General features: G+C 45.0%; 1 protein-coding gene across 2 annotated transcripts in view; it reads right to left on the minus strand.

The window, feature by feature from the left end:
* nlgn2a (neuroligin 2a) overlaps positions 1-15,606 on the minus strand; it is a 79,071-nt gene extending 63,465 nt beyond the window's left edge. For both annotated transcript variants that reach the window (XM_088990537.1, XM_088990536.1), the window contains exon 1: positions 14,924-15,606. The gene's annotated coding sequence lies outside the window, so the exon portion shown is untranslated. The remainder of the gene's footprint in view (positions 1-14,923) is intronic.
* Positions 15,607-17,012: the final 1,406 nt, after the last annotated feature.

The following is a 17,012-nucleotide window of genomic DNA, read 5'->3' on the forward strand; positions in this document are numbered from 1 at the left end:
GATCAAACAAACGGCTTTCAGTCTGTGTTGCTGCCCAGGTGGTTTCAATGGATAGCATCAGCAGGAGTGTTTTTTGAGCCACTAATTCCAGCTTGTATAACAGGGCCAGATAGAAAAAAAAATTACAAAGGTCTTGGACTTGATGTTAGTTTCCTGTTCCATAGTTTCGTGACATTGATGATTTGTAATTTTTATACAAGAACCCTGGAGAAAAATTAAAATGGACGATGAAAACTGAAATATATGCCGACTTTGTCATGATTTAAAAATCCCGAGTTGAAGTTGAAAAGCAGACAATGTACTACCTCCCCCTCCATCAAGGGCCCCTACGTCTCTCTTTCAAACACTTAATATAGATACACTGCATCACTCCAAAGTGGACTTTCACATATTTGCACACCGTTGCCCTTTTTGCCTTGTCCCCATGCAAGTCAGCCCAAAATGTCTCATTGAATATTTCATGTGCACATCGGTCCAACTGTGCCCCCCCCACCCCACTCTGAGTGCGCGTCCAATTATGCAGGCTTCCACCACGGAGTCATCAAGGCCTCCACGGGCGCCTCACCTCTGTTGCCTCTGTTCCTCCTTTCTCCTCGCCGTCATCGTCAACCCCCCCCCCCCCCCCCAGTGACCTCGCGCGCCCTCACGTTTAGGCAGGGGAAGACTCGCGACTGGCCTTTGCGCCACTCGCTGTTTGGGTCTGTCTGCCTCCAAATGACATTAAATACACATTACATGTCTCTGTATAGTAAATTGGAACAGACAGGAAGCAGAGGGCGGCGCGGTGGAGGGTGGAGAGGGGGTTGTAGTATGGGGGGGAGTCGAAGCAGTATTTAAATGGCTGCATTAGCCCGCTGTTAGGCGTGGAGTGCTGCCACGGCTTTGGCACACGCCCCGCTGATGAATATGCAGAGCAGCTGCAACGGTGCCCGAGTACGCGCGGCATGCCGATGGCAGACTAAAATGGCGGGAATAGTAACGGCGGAAAAGCAATCGGGTTGGTCCCCAGAAAAAAAGGGGACGCAGGACGAAACATAACTCAGCTGGTGATGTGGCTATCTCGCTCACGCTGAGAGCATTCATGTGCATCCTGGCACATGTTAGCAGGCTAGCACAAAAGCACACTTAAGTGCATGTTCAATATGCCCTTGCATGGTGCCCTTGAGCGAAGAGTTGAGAGGTGGGGAGGGGCAGGGGATCTACTCTGCTTTTGTATTATGGGCTAGCGATGTAAAAATAGAGACGTACGGGTCTTCAAGGATCCACCATTTGCATTTGCACGCATGACTTGCTCTCTTTCAATCTTTTGGAGACTTCTCCCATACAATCCAAAATGGAAGAATACAAGATCATCAATATAGTGGAACTTGGCCTTTTGTGTGTGTGTGTGCGTGTGTGCGCGTGTGCATGTGTGTGCGTGCGTGCGTGCGCGAGTGTCTTCTGAACAACTGTTTGCGAAGCAACAGGCATGCTGCTTTAAGTCCAACTATATATTATGTAGTTTATACAGTAAAGTCTCGTTATATCGATATCGGATATATCGATAGTCCCGGTTATATCGATGCTATTCCTATGCACGCACGGAGAGAATTACATGCAAACAGGGTCGGATATATCGATAGTTCCGGATATATCCATATTTTTTCGGACTCCCTTGAATATCGATATAACGAGACTTTACTGTATACTGTATATGTCTTTTTTCTAACTAGCTAGATAGACAGATAAAAATAGATTATATATTTTAAATGTTTTTTTTTCTTTTCCTTTTCCTGTGTGTGCGTGTGTTTCCAGGAATAGCCCCTCTACACTGGCATTTGTTCCCCTTCACTCAATCTTTTCTTGGTCTTCTCGCCATCCTTGGTGATCCTCCATTTATTTCTCTTGTGTTGACACACTCGCCTTTTTTTTGGGTTGGGGGGGATGAAATTCCTTTCAAGCGACCGGCACGTCTCAGCCCCAATAACTCAAACAGAGGAACCTTTGATGCATCATTCATGGTTTTGTTCCCTAATGCACTCTCTCGGTCTCTTTCACAGTATCAAATCTCCATCACGGGCTTTTATCCTGCGTTGCAGCTTTGTCCGTTCCCTCTTGCTTTAAGAGTCTCATCATGTTGCCGCAGCCTTGCCCCCTCCCTGCCTGCTTTTTTTCTTCCTCATTTCCACTCATGCACCAAAACTCCCCCTTTCAGCTGTTTTTCTTTTCTTTCTCATCCTGTATTCCCCCTTTGCCGTCCCACACATGCTCATTTTTCATCTACCTTGAAACCCCCCCCCCCACTCTGAGCGCTAAAGCACAGGTACTCGGAAAGTCATCACTCATCGCGACATTGGCGGAACCTGTCGTTAAAAGCGTCACTCTGAGGTAGTGTGCATGTTGGTGTAGGCAAAATTCAAATCACAGGTGAAGAGTGGGGTCAACGCAGCGATGGGATCTTTCTGATTGGCGGGCTGGTCCCCGCAGTTTTCCCTGCATTACCAAATTAAAGGGTTTCAAACGCTAATAAATGGAGTAGGGAGGCGCATAATGGACATATACGTCGAGCGGGACTAAGACGCAAATCAATCTGCCTTCAGGTCCTTTCAAACTCTCGGGAAACCAAAGAGGATCAAGAATATAGCAACATGAGTACTGTCATTTGGAGCACAAGGTAACTCGATGTGCGTCGCGAAAAGTAGACGCAATATTTAAAGGCAAAAGAATGAAATTTGTTTTGAAAAATGAGAAATTTAAGGCATTTAAAAGGTCAAGTACAAAAATAAAAAGTAATTTACTTCCATTTATGCGCAGCATAAAAACGAAATGCTGATGAACTCCACTAAGTCAGTGGTCTCCAACCCCCAGGTCGTGGATCAGTACTGGTACACAGAAAGAACTTACCTTACTTGCTCGATGAGAAGGTTTCTTCAGCCGTCATCTGTACAAAAGTGAAGGTTTCGGACGTTTCGCCTCCTATCCAAGAGGCTTCGTCAGCGAACTAAAGTCTGACTGGTCGTATTGGCCCCATTTATATATCCCTAATGTCCAGACCTGGTGGCGCCGGACACAGCTATGATAGGTCCCTACTCTCAGGTTGGGGGAGGCGCGGGACCCCCCCCTGTGGCCCCACTGATTGTTCCTACATTCCTGACTAACGATTGGCCTATTACACCCACTCCCCCCGGTATCACCTCATCAGCATAACGACCCTCATCAGCATTGCGAAAGTTGCCTAACCTGTTTTGCCTGAGCAGGCTATTGTATGAACGATCCAAATTGAACCTCACACCACCAGACCGGTTTAATGAAGGATTTTGTTGTTATATAAGAATCGCCTCTTTTACCCCCCTTTCAAACCATCTATGTTCTTTCGCTAAGATTTTAACCTCATTGTCGTCAAATGAGTGGTTAGTAGCTTTTAGGTGCAAATGTACTGCCGATTGAGGCCCACTAGTATTATCCCTGCGATGTTGATAAAGTCTTTTTTTGAGAATTTGTTGAGTCTTTATCAACATCGCAGGGATAATACTAGTGGGCCTCAATCGGCAGTACATTTGCACCTAAAAGCTACTAACCACTCATTTGACGACAATGAGGTTAAAATCTTAGCGAAAGAACATAGATGGTTTGAAAGGGGGGTAAAAGAGGCGATTCTTATAAAACAACAAAATCCTTCATTAAACCGGTCTGGTGGTGTGAGGTTCAATTTGGATCGTTCATACAATAGCCTGCTCAGGCAAAACAGGTTAGGCAACTTTCGCAATGCTGATGAGGGTCGTTATGCTGATGAGGTGATACCGGGGGGAGTGGGTGTAATAGGCCAATCGTTAGTCAGGAATGTAGGAACAATCAGTGGGGCCACAGGGGGGGGTCCCGCGCCTCCCCCAACCTGAGAGTAGGGACCTATCATAGCTGTGTCCGGCGCCACCAGGTCTGGACATTAGGGATATATAAATGGGGCCAATACGACCAGTCAGACTTTAGTTCGCTGACGAAGCCTCTTGGATAGGAGGCGAAACGTCCGAAACCTTCACTTTTGTACAGATGACGGCTGAAGAAACCTTCTCATCGATGGACCACTCCTGTACGACTGAGAGCTTACACAGACGTATTACCTTACTTGCGTTTTATTTATTTTGGAATCTGAATGATATTTTAATTTCAAAATTTACTGGAATTTGTTGCATCCATCAACAGCAAGGGTGTCAAAGTCATTTTTTGCCGCGGGCCACATTGTGGTTATGGTTTCCTGTCGGGCCGTTATCAGAATCTGAATCAGAAAGCTTTTAATAGTTTCACAATGGGGACATTTGCCATCTACAGTAGCAAAATTGAAAAGGGTAAGGGAGGGGTCAAACAATAAAGTATTCTAAGCTCAAAAGAAAATGTTAGGAGACTGAAATGTACTGTACAAAAGTATAAAATTGATTTGGGGAAGCCATTAGAACAGGGGTGTCAAAGTCATTTTTTGCCGCGGGCCACATTGTAGTTATGGTTTCCTCTCGAGGGCCGTTATGAATTTGGGGAACCCATTAGAATGTTTAAATCCCTTCAAATATTACATATAGAGCACACAGCAAATTAATGAATAACACGTTTTCAAATCTGAAGTCAAGAATAATGACTTTTATTGTGATTGATATCCAAAAATATGAAATTTTGGCTCAGATTTTAGCAATCATCATGGAATTGAACAAGTTTGATTTGCTTTCGCGGGCCAAAAAAATGATGTGGCGGGCCGGATTTGGCCCGCGGGCCTTGACTTTGACACCTGTGCATTAGAATGTTTCATTTCCTCGGCATATTACATAGAGAACGCACAACAAATTAATGAAGAATTAGTTTTCAAATCTGAAGTAAAAAATAATGACTGTTATTGTGGTTTACATTTGAACATTTTGGTTCAGACTTTGGCAAGCATCATGGCACTCGATATGCTTTCGCAGGCCGAAAAAAAATGACGTGGCGGGTCAGATTTGGCCCCCGGGCCTTGACTTTGACACCTGTGGTCTACAGTATGTCAGTTGATGCATGTCAAGGTGCGCTTTTCGGTCACGTGATAGGTTAGCGCTAAAATAAAATCCGGGACCTAGCAAAATGAGTCAAAAATAGCCATCTTTGGAAAATTTCTTTAGGAAGGGGAAAAGGCCCAGATTGGAGAGAGAAGAGGAGCTTCCAACTTTCAAGAAAGGGGTACTTTTAAGCGACAGTTAAGGAGTCCAACATAACTCATTCACTGCCATTCCCGAATTTATTCGGGAATAGAAAAGCATGACTTGGAGCGCCATACCCGAATTTGTTCGCTTTTGGTTTTTCTAGCAGGGGGTGCTGATAAAGCGCTGGTCAGACATCTGGCAATGTTTTTCCCTTCCACAAGGGGGCAGCATTTGCCTTTTGTCCATATTAGCGCGTTGTTTCAGCTTCAGCTGTTGTTAGAGCTATATAAATCAATATGCATGTACTGTATTGTATTGTGGACAACCGCCCCATTTCAAGCGCATGTCACTCCAGACCCATATGACCTAGGAATCAACTCATTTTTTTCTGATGAAAAAAGAGAGTCTAAAGTTTCTTAGGCTGTATTGAATGTTTATGTAGTCCTAAAACTCAATATTCTGTGGGTCCTGCAATTCGAGTGACAATGACAAAAACCCTGGCACTGGAGTGGACACATTTATGCTCATCGTCTGGCAGTGAGTGAGTTAAAATACGGATTTATCTAAACAGGAGATTCCCATTGTGCATTAAATGTTGCGGTAGTGAGTCACATTCTTCATGCACTTTGTATTTGCCTTCTATCTTATTTTGAAGGCACATTTAGACATTACTATCGCGACCAGTGAGCGGGTCGTGGTTTGAAAGGACATACTACGTTTCACAATTTGTGTATATTTTGAAAATTAATAGCCATTTTGAAACTAGGATTATGTTTCAAAAAAATATATTTGGACATGAAGTAAGAAAGTGTTTGTTTTGAATTTGTGCTATTGATCCCATTAAGCGAGCAATCCAAATTCCTGAACTCTCCAATGACTGCAGTATTTTATTCCATATCCAGAATTTGGGTCCAAAAATGTTTACGCTCCACAATAGTAACCATAAGCAACAAGTATCCATAAATATTTTCCTGGCCGTGTTTGTGCTGCTTGGAACAATAATGTGGCCCTAAGAGGACAGACGGGAAACCAAAAGCACCGCAGTTTTGCGATTGGTGCTCCATTTTTCACCATCCAAAGGCACCAGCGCCTGTTTGATAGTCTTATCGCTCACCTCGGCCCGCTGAATCCCCCCAGGGAGCATTCTCCTCTCACGCCCGGAAGAGTCCTATTTAACTTGTTTTCAACGTTGGGCTTACAAATCTGCATCTGGCGTGACTGACCTTGAATTAAAGCTTTGACGTGACCAAATGTAAGGGGGGACGGAGGGAGGCACTTGGCAGAGCCGATTATTCCCAAAAACATATTTACCCTCATGCCGCAGTGACAGCGACAGCGAAAGGCACCCAAGGCTAGCAAACCTGCGTGGGCATGACAGGCCGAGCTGCAGCAGCCGGGAGAGCCACTTAAGCGACTTCATGTGGCCAGAAGACAAAGACCACCTTTCACCACCCCTCCCCAAGAACATTTCCGCTATTGTCCACACAGCAGCAGCGGGTGAACAAAATGCGTACCGGGAAACACAAATCTTTTATTTTTGATTCATTTTACAAGGTTTAAAACGTGTTTCCCAGGGGCCGTGGCAACAGCGATTCACCGCGTGAGCGAGAAGCAATGCATCCGCCACCTCCTGGGCATCCTCTTGCTAGCCCTGCAGGCATTGCGTATCTTGGAATTTTCACTCCCTTTTATAAGGTGGAAACCGCGTGGGACGCATGTGGGCTTTTTGTGTGCTTTCATTGCTATCGGGAAGAATTGCGCAGTCGAGAAAGACCGAAAGAATTCACAACACGGGTTGAATGAGCAAATGAGTCGAAGAAATGGACGACCGGCTTCAAGAAAGGGAAGCTTATCCCAATCAGCAAAATATGATTCGGTATTACATTTTGAGCCCTATATTTTTATAATTGTCCCTCGCGTCCGTCACACAAAGACATGAACATTGAATTTTACAATAATAAAGCAAATAAAAGGCGGACATTAAACATCAGACTGCACGGTGTGTTTTCAAAATGTTTTTTGATTCCTCTCAACGTAAAAGGTTCTTTACATTTAACGTACTTTAAAGGCTATTTGCATTAAATATGGTCCTTTTCAGTCAATATGTCCCCAGATAGGCTTTGTTTAACTTACACTACTTCATACGGATGCAAAACGATACTCAAGTTGGGGCGATTATTGTTCTTAAAAGTGTTAAAGTATACATCTTTGTTTCATTTACAGCACTTTCATTAGCCTAATAGGCTACGCTCAGGTTGAGGTTACTTGAGTCCATTAAAAAATACAACAATTAAATAAAATGTTCATTGCTGATAAAGCACTTTAAACTTTAACTACTTTAACTATTGATTGCCAAGTGACCCCCGGGTACCAGAGGCTAATATGACTGGCTAAATGTTAGCCTGTGAAAGCATTTAGTTTTTTATTAAAAAAATAAAATAAATGACTTGATGTATTTCATCGTTTTGGAGAGCCATACTAGCTGTTGAAGCCTTACTGGAGGGGGATGCTGGATGCTAAGCTAACGTAGGTAGCTAGCTGTAATCGCTAAACTCCAGGCTACACTAAATAATTCAAGGAGGACAACAGGTAATTGATCATGCGACACATTGAGCAAGAAGAGATAAAAGGAGCATATTAAGAGGCCATGCTAAATACTGGTTCAAGTGAAAAGTAGTAACAAGGAGAGAAATCAACCCTGAAAAAAATTACACGTGAAACCGGTCCTTCATTGTTTGGGTTGTGGAAGACTTTCTGCCACAGATATGTCCAAAATATTTGGTTGCGATTTCATTGCGTTGTTGAGCAAAACATTTTAGCTAATCTGCTCGCTAACATCGCGAATAATCTGCTAGCTAATTCCGGCTGCAATTCCCCATCAAAACAGCGCATTTACACCACAGTCCCCTCAATGATTCTGTTCTTATTACTGAATGTGTTATGGCTAAATAAAACCTATTCCGCCAATGCTTAAAGTCAAATCCAATTCAGTGCCAGGAATTTGGATGTCAACAGAAAAAAGAGGAAAGAGGCAGGATGGAACAAGAATATAAAAGCAGGTCCTTGACAACAATGACCTCTGGTATCCTCCTAATTGAGCAATTCTCAGAGCAGAAACGAGGCGTCCCACTCGAGTTGGGCTCGGGCCAAAAGAAAAGATGGAGAGGAAGGAAGAGAACGGGGTGAAGCTTTTGAGCCACAAGAGGGCCGCCATGAAAAGGTTGCGCTATGTGAGCCGAATGAATCGAGGGGATTGTACCAGAGCGGCATTGACCTCCACCCGACTTCCTAGCTGTTTCAAAAATCCCTTGTCCTCCATCTTCAACCTTTTGACTGTGATTTGGGGCGGAAAGACAGAGAGAGAGAGAGAGAGAGAGAGAGAGAGAGAGAGAGAGAGAGAGAGAGAGAGAGAGAGAGAGAGAGAAAAAAAAACATTTGAAATATCTTCTGCGGCAAATCACGAGGCCCAGTTTGGCCGAGGGAACCCGTCGGCAAGACGGCAGCAAATTGAGAGCCGTGAAGAAGAGGCAGAGTTGTCTCTAAAGGCCTTTTGGGAAGGGTAATTTATATGCGTCCTGATCAATGGGTTAATTAAATGGAGGGGTTGAGGGGAGGGATAAGTGGCACCACCGTTTACATCTGGAATGCATCGAGCCCACTGCAACGAAATGGACGACGGCCACCCAAACCTTTTCCCAGGAGGAGGTGGGGGTTGGGGCGGCGGGGGGGGGGGGGGGGGGGTGGTGTTCATGTTAGTGAGAGGTCAGCCGGAGGATCAATACGTCGTTGCCTCCTTTGTATTTATCAATGTCGTATAAAAATATTATAATAATAAACGGTCAAAGAGGCAATCAAAGGGGCGGTGTTGGAGAGGCCTATGGAGAATAAAAATCCATTCTGAAATTTAGTCATCAACAAAATTCAAAATGGGAAGGAAGAGGAAGCTTCAGACAAACCAAAATTCGGATTGTTCGTCCGGTGTGGTCCCTGATCTGAGTTTTCAACCCACACAAAATGGGCAAGCCTGGCAGATGGAAAACAGCTGCAACAAATAAACAAACAAACAAACAACTAACAAACTAAATAAACACATAGACATGCACAATAAATAAATATATAAATACATGAACGAATTAAATAAATAAATAAATAAATGCTTTCTATCTATTTCAGTTACTTCCGGGTTGAGTGAACGCTGGTGCGTGTGGCTGCCGCTGCTCACCCACAGAAAAACGTATCCTGTGACTGAAAAGTGACCTTGAGGCGCTTATAAATGAAATGTATTATAATAAATAAATAAATACAATCAGGTCGACTTGCAGGCTTTGAAATGGCCCCCAAGTCCCGAGAGCCCAAATAGAATGTTTTCTGTTTCCCGGTGGCACCGGGGGAGCTCCGCTTTGCTTTCTTCCCATGTCCCTGCCCTCAACGACAAGTAGGAAACCTTCCACCCGAGCGGCCCCAGCATCCCTATCCAATCCCGGCAGCCGTTTCTGCACTTACGGAAATCCCAGTGAGGCAATCTGCTTTGCCGCTAGTGTGTGATCAAGGTTACACCCCCTTGGCGGAGATAATTGGGATGACAACACCTCCCACATTTTTCTTCGTCGAATGTCAAACTTTCAGTCGATGCGTTTGTGCATCTTTCAGTTTCACACATTTTTTTTCTCAACCTCAGGTAGTTTTGAAAGATTGTGCGAACGTGACTCATGAAGGGCACGGTATGGGCTTCATCACTTCCCTCCACCAGGATGATTAAGCTGCGGGCCAAGTAGATAGGTGTGTGCAGTAAAGTTCAGTGCCTGGACGCTGACATTTACGTGCCGACCGCTACCTGTGCAAAACAGATCGGGGGCTGAAAAGGGGGGGGGGGGGAGGTTTGCATTGGCTAACATTTGTCACCAAAAGGACATGCTCCGGCCTTGAAGCGGCGGGGATAAACGGTTCGAGCAACACGAACTGTTTTCCTTCAGGCATGGAGGACGCACATATGGCAAATATCAAGGCAAAAATAAAAAAGTAGACTTATTGAGAGCAGCCAAAAGTTCTGAAGCGGCGTCTCTTATGCGTTTGTGTCACCCCCTCCTCCGAAACCTCCTCCTCGCCCGCCGGTTGTGACAGTGACAACAACCATCATGGGCTGCTTGGCATCAGCTGAGCGTGAAAGTCTGATTCTGACACAGAGTCGCTCATTTGTCACTGTCAGCCGCCGACTCGCCATGATCAAAGCGCACAAATTGCCTACCCAAAAGTCAGAGAAGCTAATTCTCCAACATGAGAACTTTGGTTTCATTATTAGTTTGGTTACATTATTAGTATGAGATTTCTGACAGCTGAAAGCCCGGCAGCATTAACAATCTATCTAAAGGCCAAACATTTTATTTCAATGTACCCGATTCCGATTTCAACTGGCACCCAAAAGGCCAACCCAAAATCAAAGGCCCCAAAATCGTTTTGATTTCATTTTGGCCTTTGATAAATACAATTGGTGCACTATCACGAGTGGCAATCCATCAAAAAGTTGTTGTCAAACCCGCCGCAACCACTAAAATAAAATATATAAATAAATAAAGTGCAAAATCAAACAAGTAGTAGTAAGTAGCATTTCTGGGCAACTAATGCACAAACGACTGCACCTCAACGCACCCAGCTGTCAAATTCATTAAGTTCGCAGACGACACCACGGTCATCGGTATCATCAAAGACGGCGACGAGGCTGCGTACCGACAAGTGGAGCAGCTGGAGGTCTGGTGCTGCCGTCACAACTTAGAGCTGAACACGCTCAAGGCGGTAGAGATGATCGTGGACTTCAGGAAGCATCGCCACGGCTACCCCTCACACTATCCAACTGAGTGGTGTCAACCGTCGAGACCTTCAAGTTCCTGGGAATCACAGTCTCCCAGGACATGAAGTGGGAGGTCAACACCAACTCCATCCTGAGAAAGGCCCAACAGAGAATGTATTTCCTGAGGCTGCTAAAGAAGCATGGCCTGCCACAGGAGGCTCTACAACATTTCTACACGGCTGTCATCCAATCCATCTAGTGTTCTTCCATCACCGTTTGGTTCCCACTCTCGAGGACTTGCAAACTGCAAGATTCCAAACAAGAGCACGGAAAATCCAACTGGACCCTCCGCACCCTGCCCACCACCTATTCCAGCTACTCCCCTCAGGCAGGCGCTACCGATCTAAGCGCCCCAAATCCAGCAGAAATTAAACAGCTTCTTCCCCCAAGCCATTAACTCTATAAACAGTCACCCAAATACAACAGTATAGTGACTCCATTTTTCTTATGATGATACTTGTGCAGCGTGTTCTACTAGAGACAAATTCCTTGTGTGTTCTACATACTTGGCAATAAAGATGATTCTGATATGTGACGTATCGCAAGATCAGCATGCGGCTTCCTTAGACCACAACAATGATTTCAGCACCAAAACGCACCATAATTGAATGCGATTTGATCTTGGGATACCACGCGACGCAGGAACCAAGTTTGGGTAAGCTGTTTTAAACTTAAAAATACAAATGCAGCAGATATTGACAACAAATCAGCAGCTTGTGCTTGGACTATTTTTATCTGGACTGGCTGACAAATTTGGCTCCAACACTCATTCATTCATTTATTCATTCATTCGTTCATTCATTTGGACTGCACAATCAGAGTCATTTGATTTTTTTTTCTTCTGCGCAACTCATGTTTTGCGATTTTTACGTTCTAACAACTGACGGTCCCTAAAACACACTATCAACAAGTTCTTCCATTTTTCAGTTTTTGCTCGCACTCCAGATCCCCTTTTGAGTCAATCAGAGTTTACGGTTACAATCCAAATGACAGTGTGTGATTTCAATGCACGGACAAGAACAACAATGTGGAAGTGTTCCACAGAAGAGGAGGCGTATGGTGTGTGTGTGTGGGGGGGGGGGGGGGGGGGGGGCTACTGTCAGTCATTCTCAGTGACCGGCCGGCTGAACAGCTGCTTCCCACTGTCTGTGTCACACTTTCTAGTCAAGATGCACAAAACATTTCTTTTAATCTTCGCAGGATTTTGACAAGCCGCCACCCCACAGGCAGTTGTGCTTCTTTATTTACCTTTTTATATACCGTCTGACCTAAGAACACACCTGATTATAAGCCTTACCCAGTACAATTTTAAAGGAAAAAACATTTTGTACAGACATAAACCTGTCTATAAGCCGCATGTTAATAAAGAAAGACGGTACACAGAAAAATGTTTCAGTTTTAATAATATACCTTAACTTTTCTTTCAAAACAGTAGCTGATACGCGGCAGCAACGCAACTAGCATTGCAGTAGTAACACAGCCCGAAGAGAGCTGGTTAAAAAAAACATGTCTGTAAAAGTCACTGAGACATGGCAGTAACACAGCAGTTAGCACTCGCTAACAGGTCTGGGTACAAAAACATACCAAGTCACTGAGACACGAAAGAAACAAGTTAGCATTCACTGGCCGGGCTTCTAACAAAAACATAGCAAGTCACTGAGAGCCATCCTCATTTTCCTCCTGTGACTGAAACCATGGAAGTCTCCATCGTATATGTCGGATTGGAATAGCGTCAGATATTCCTCGCCACACACGCTTTCATTCTCTCTTTCGTTGTCGCTGTAAGTGTCACTTTCATCTTGAGGTAAAGTCGGTCCCGAGGGTGTGCTGTCCTCTCCGTCACGCAGCAGACCGGATTTTCAAAACCTGTTGATGATGGTTGATTTTTTTTCACTATGCTCCACGCTATCAGGATCCACTGGCAGACTTGTGACAAAGTTGGTCTTCACATACGGCCAGTTTTTGTAAATGATTTCTCGCCGCTGATCATCCAAGCCTCCCATTCAACTCGGAGGGCCACTTTAAATGCACGATTCACTCACGAAATGACATTCAACTAGCGTCTTCTTTGGCTCATATATTGGCCCTGTCTCACTCTTACCTTTAGTGCTCGAGCGCCACTCGTGGCCATTAAAAAAATGCATAACCCGCAGGGTTGAAAGCTTGTGACAAAAGTCACCGTAATTTTCAGAAATTACTGTATTTTTTATTTACCGTAATTTTCAGAAATTACGGTATTTGGTACAAGAAGACCAACAAATGTGACCCACTCTGAGTCAGGGTGGTGGGCCAAGGAGAGGGGGGTTAGAGGGGCTTCAGTCCATCTGCAACCTCCTTAACGAACCCACCGTTAATTGGCTGGGTGACGTCTGAAGACACGGATAAGAGGTGGACAATAGAGAGTGAAGCAGATGCTTCATTCACATGGGAGCTTCCAGGAAACGCTCGCTTCATTGTTGTCGTAGGACAAGCAAGGCCTTTTCTCTTTTGTCAGGAAAGCAACCGTTGATATTTTTTAGCGTGGTAGCGTCCAATATCCCTTGTGTGTTCTACATACTTGGCAATAAAGATGATTCTGATTCTGATATATTGTATATTTGTTTCCACGTCACATGTGCACTTTAGCAAAAAAAAATGGGGGCACCAAACAAAACTCAAATCCATCCCACATGACAAAATGTTGCTGCAGTGCAACAAGACACACCGGAGCAAGCCAGGGCACCGCTGGGAAGCAAATTAAACGCGACGGACAAATACACGGTAAGCACATTAAGCACTAACTGCATCCCGAAATGATGACTGAAGGCAATAAAGAGAAAGGCCCCTGCTGGCTGCGCACTTAAGTCTCACAAGTGCGTATTGCCGTGACGGGTGATGAAACGCGGCGTACCATCTCACGGGTTTATGTGTTAGCGTCATTTTTTATTTGATTTTTTTGCATAGCAGGGCGGGCTGTCCTTGCCTTAATAAGATAAACATTTATGTGCGGGACCATGCAAACATTTTTGAGATGCATTGATGCACAACCAAAAGCTTCTGGTGTCTTCAGATGCCATGAATTCATTCCAACAACAAAATTGTGATGGTCGTTTTGCATTGAGGATAAAGAATATATGCATATGAGTACTGTATATGGCTCATTATTGGCCCCGTTAATTTTTTGAAAATGAAAGCAAATTTGGGAGGGAGTGATTTCATGCAAAAGATACACCCCGTACAAGGAATAGTAAATCACAATGTCTCGTCACTGGTGAGTTATTTTTAGATGGTTCTCGGGGGCTGCCATGTTGCAGACACTTGGACCAGATATGCGAATTAGGGCTGAACCATTTAGAAAAAGAAGCCTTTTTTCTAAATGACCACCCTTGACACTGTTTGCTATTTAACACCCGTTTACTTTTTTCAAGGCTTTTCATTGTTTTTGTCCTCACAACCACAACAACCATATAGGGCAGGTGAACTGCATGAAAGACAACCCCCCCCCACACAGAAAAAAAGAGTGCTAATTAAGCCGAGCCAGGCTGCAGGATGAGCACAGAGGTCTTCCTTGTCCCCGCTGAATCCTGTCATCTCGCAGGCCCCCGCTGATCCAAGCGGGCCACAACAGAAAGCAGCCTGCACGGCATATCAATGCGAGCCATTCTTTGTGGGACTGTGCCGGCGATGGTGTATCCTGTTTTCTGTTTTCTCGGTCGAGGGAAGAAAAGGAGGGCCGCATGGATGCAGGACGCCGCAGTGTGCGCGTTGATGAACATGGTAACAAGGACTGAGAGTGATTTGTATTCAAGTGAATGAACGGAAGACAGAGGAAGTCGCATTTCCCTACGAGGTGTTGGGTAAATGTCAATCTATTCAAAAATATGACTGAGGCAACACTGCAAGCATCATTAGACAGTATGAGCAGCAAGAACACAAAGATGTGTGAAGCACTTGGTCCTACCTGTTAATTTGGGATCCCCAGGTGCTGGTGGAGAACGAGGTTCCCACTGCCGTCCTTTCTTATCTCCTCGGATGGTGTCGTCCGCTTGGCAAAAAGCTCTTTCAAGCAACAGAGTCTATAAAGATGATTCAAAAATACAAATCTAAATTAATCATATTTTAAAAAATGGTCACAGCAGTCCCTGCTTTCTAGAGTCGAACTGGGCTCATGACATGGGAGACTGAAGCCACATGAAAACATTAAATACGTCCAAAAAACGGTAGGGGTGGGGGGTTGTAATCAGCAGGAGGCTACAGCAGAGCAAGCCGCATCCGTGCCCGCACAGCCGCCGCCGACTCCAGCAAGGCGGCAGCACGCTCGCTCATGATTTCACCCCCTCACAGCTTGATCCACATCGGGCTCAATTCGAGGCCCGGCCGAGCCACACCAGAACCTCCGAGCGGCGTGGACGAGTGTGCGGATACCACATTGCCGGGCAATCAATCACCTGTGATTGCAACTCGGCGCTACGTTCGTCTTCCGCGTTGTCGTTGCGACGTCAATTCCTCAAACTAAAAAAAAACGCCGGAAGGCTCCAAAAACAACCCGGTGCAGTTTTGTTGGACAACTCGCGGTCGCTGCTCATCAGCCGCTGAGGTGAGCCGCCTTGGCGCGCGCCACCGTGACGCGCGTGTCCTCGCCGGCACGCCACCGTCGCGCTGGGCACGCGCCGGAGTGTCGTCCTCCAGAGTGAGAGCGGGTCGCCATGGCAACGCTTGCCAATGACCTCAATACGACGGCGTGCGATCCAATCTCGGCACTCTTCGGGCGGATGGAAAACATCGGCGTCGGGCTGGTTTGATTGGGACATGAGCGGGTCGAATTGACAGCTGTGGAATATTGGAGCAGGTGTCCATTTTGTTTCGTCACAACCGCCACATCCGGGGTTTTCAAAACTTTTGGAATCATTTGGAGAGGGGGGTAAACCGAGTTCCTTTCAAGGACAACCGACACCATTTTTTGTTTCCTAGCTGACTGCAGAAAAACGTTTTATAGCATCTAAAATACCCAAAACATGCAGGCTGATATTTTATACAAATGCAAAACACCAATAAAAATGATTTAAAGTGTCCCAAAACTGTCACAAAATGAGCTCAAAACTGGAGAGATTCAGAAATTCCCGCCCCCAGTTCGTGACGTCACGCCAGGATACACCTTCACAAACTGCCTTGCTCCAAAATCAAAACAATGGCTTCAGAGAGTTCAGATTGCTTTCTTGTTACTCATCCAGTTATGAATATGATTCAAATAGTTCTGAAGAGGAGAGCATAAATGTTTGCAATCGATTAAAGAAGTCCTTCCGTATCAATTCGAGCCATCTGGACTCCAATGTAGTGCCCAGAAAATGCACAAGATGGCGCACAAGCCATTGGAAATGGGCTGATTTGTCCGCTGGGAATTTTTGTAAACTTCCACCTTCTTTATGCGTGTTACCGCAGTTGGCTGTGACACACAACGATTCACCATCACGTTATGTATGTAGTTTCCTTCTAATTTCGCGATCAACACGGTGTTTTCAGATGAAAAAAAGTACCCAAAATGCACTGTGTATCGCTTTCTCGGTCAGGGGCATCCAACGTAGCGCCCAGAAAATGCATAAGATGGCGGCCAAGCTGATTTGTCTGCTAGGAATATGTGTCAACTACTATCAAATAGTAGTCTTGGTGCAACACACAACGAATCACCATCGTTATTTGTGTTTTCCTTCTAATTTCACCATCAACACGGATCAACACGAAGTTTTCAGACCAAACGAATGGAAATGGGCTGATTTGTCCGCTGGGAATTTGTGTAAACTTCCACCTTCTTTATGCGTGTTACCGCAGTTGGCTGCGACACACAACGATTCACCATCACGTTATTTATGTAGTTTTTCCTTCTAATTTCGCGATCAACACTGTTTTCAGATGAAAAAAACGACCACAAAATGCATTGTGTGTCGCTTTCTCGGTCAGTGACGATACCTACCGTGACGTCACGGTAGGTACAGTGACGTGTAGTCAGGGGAGGCAGGTGAGGGAGTCATCATGGAAATATCAAATGACAAAAT

This window comes from Hippocampus bargibanti, linkage group LG02 (assembly GCF_051943395.1).
Source record: "Hippocampus bargibanti isolate YZ-2025 linkage group LG02, ASM5194339v1, whole genome shotgun sequence".
NCBI classification, from domain to species: Eukaryota; Metazoa; Chordata; class Actinopteri; order Syngnathiformes; family Syngnathidae; genus Hippocampus; species Hippocampus bargibanti.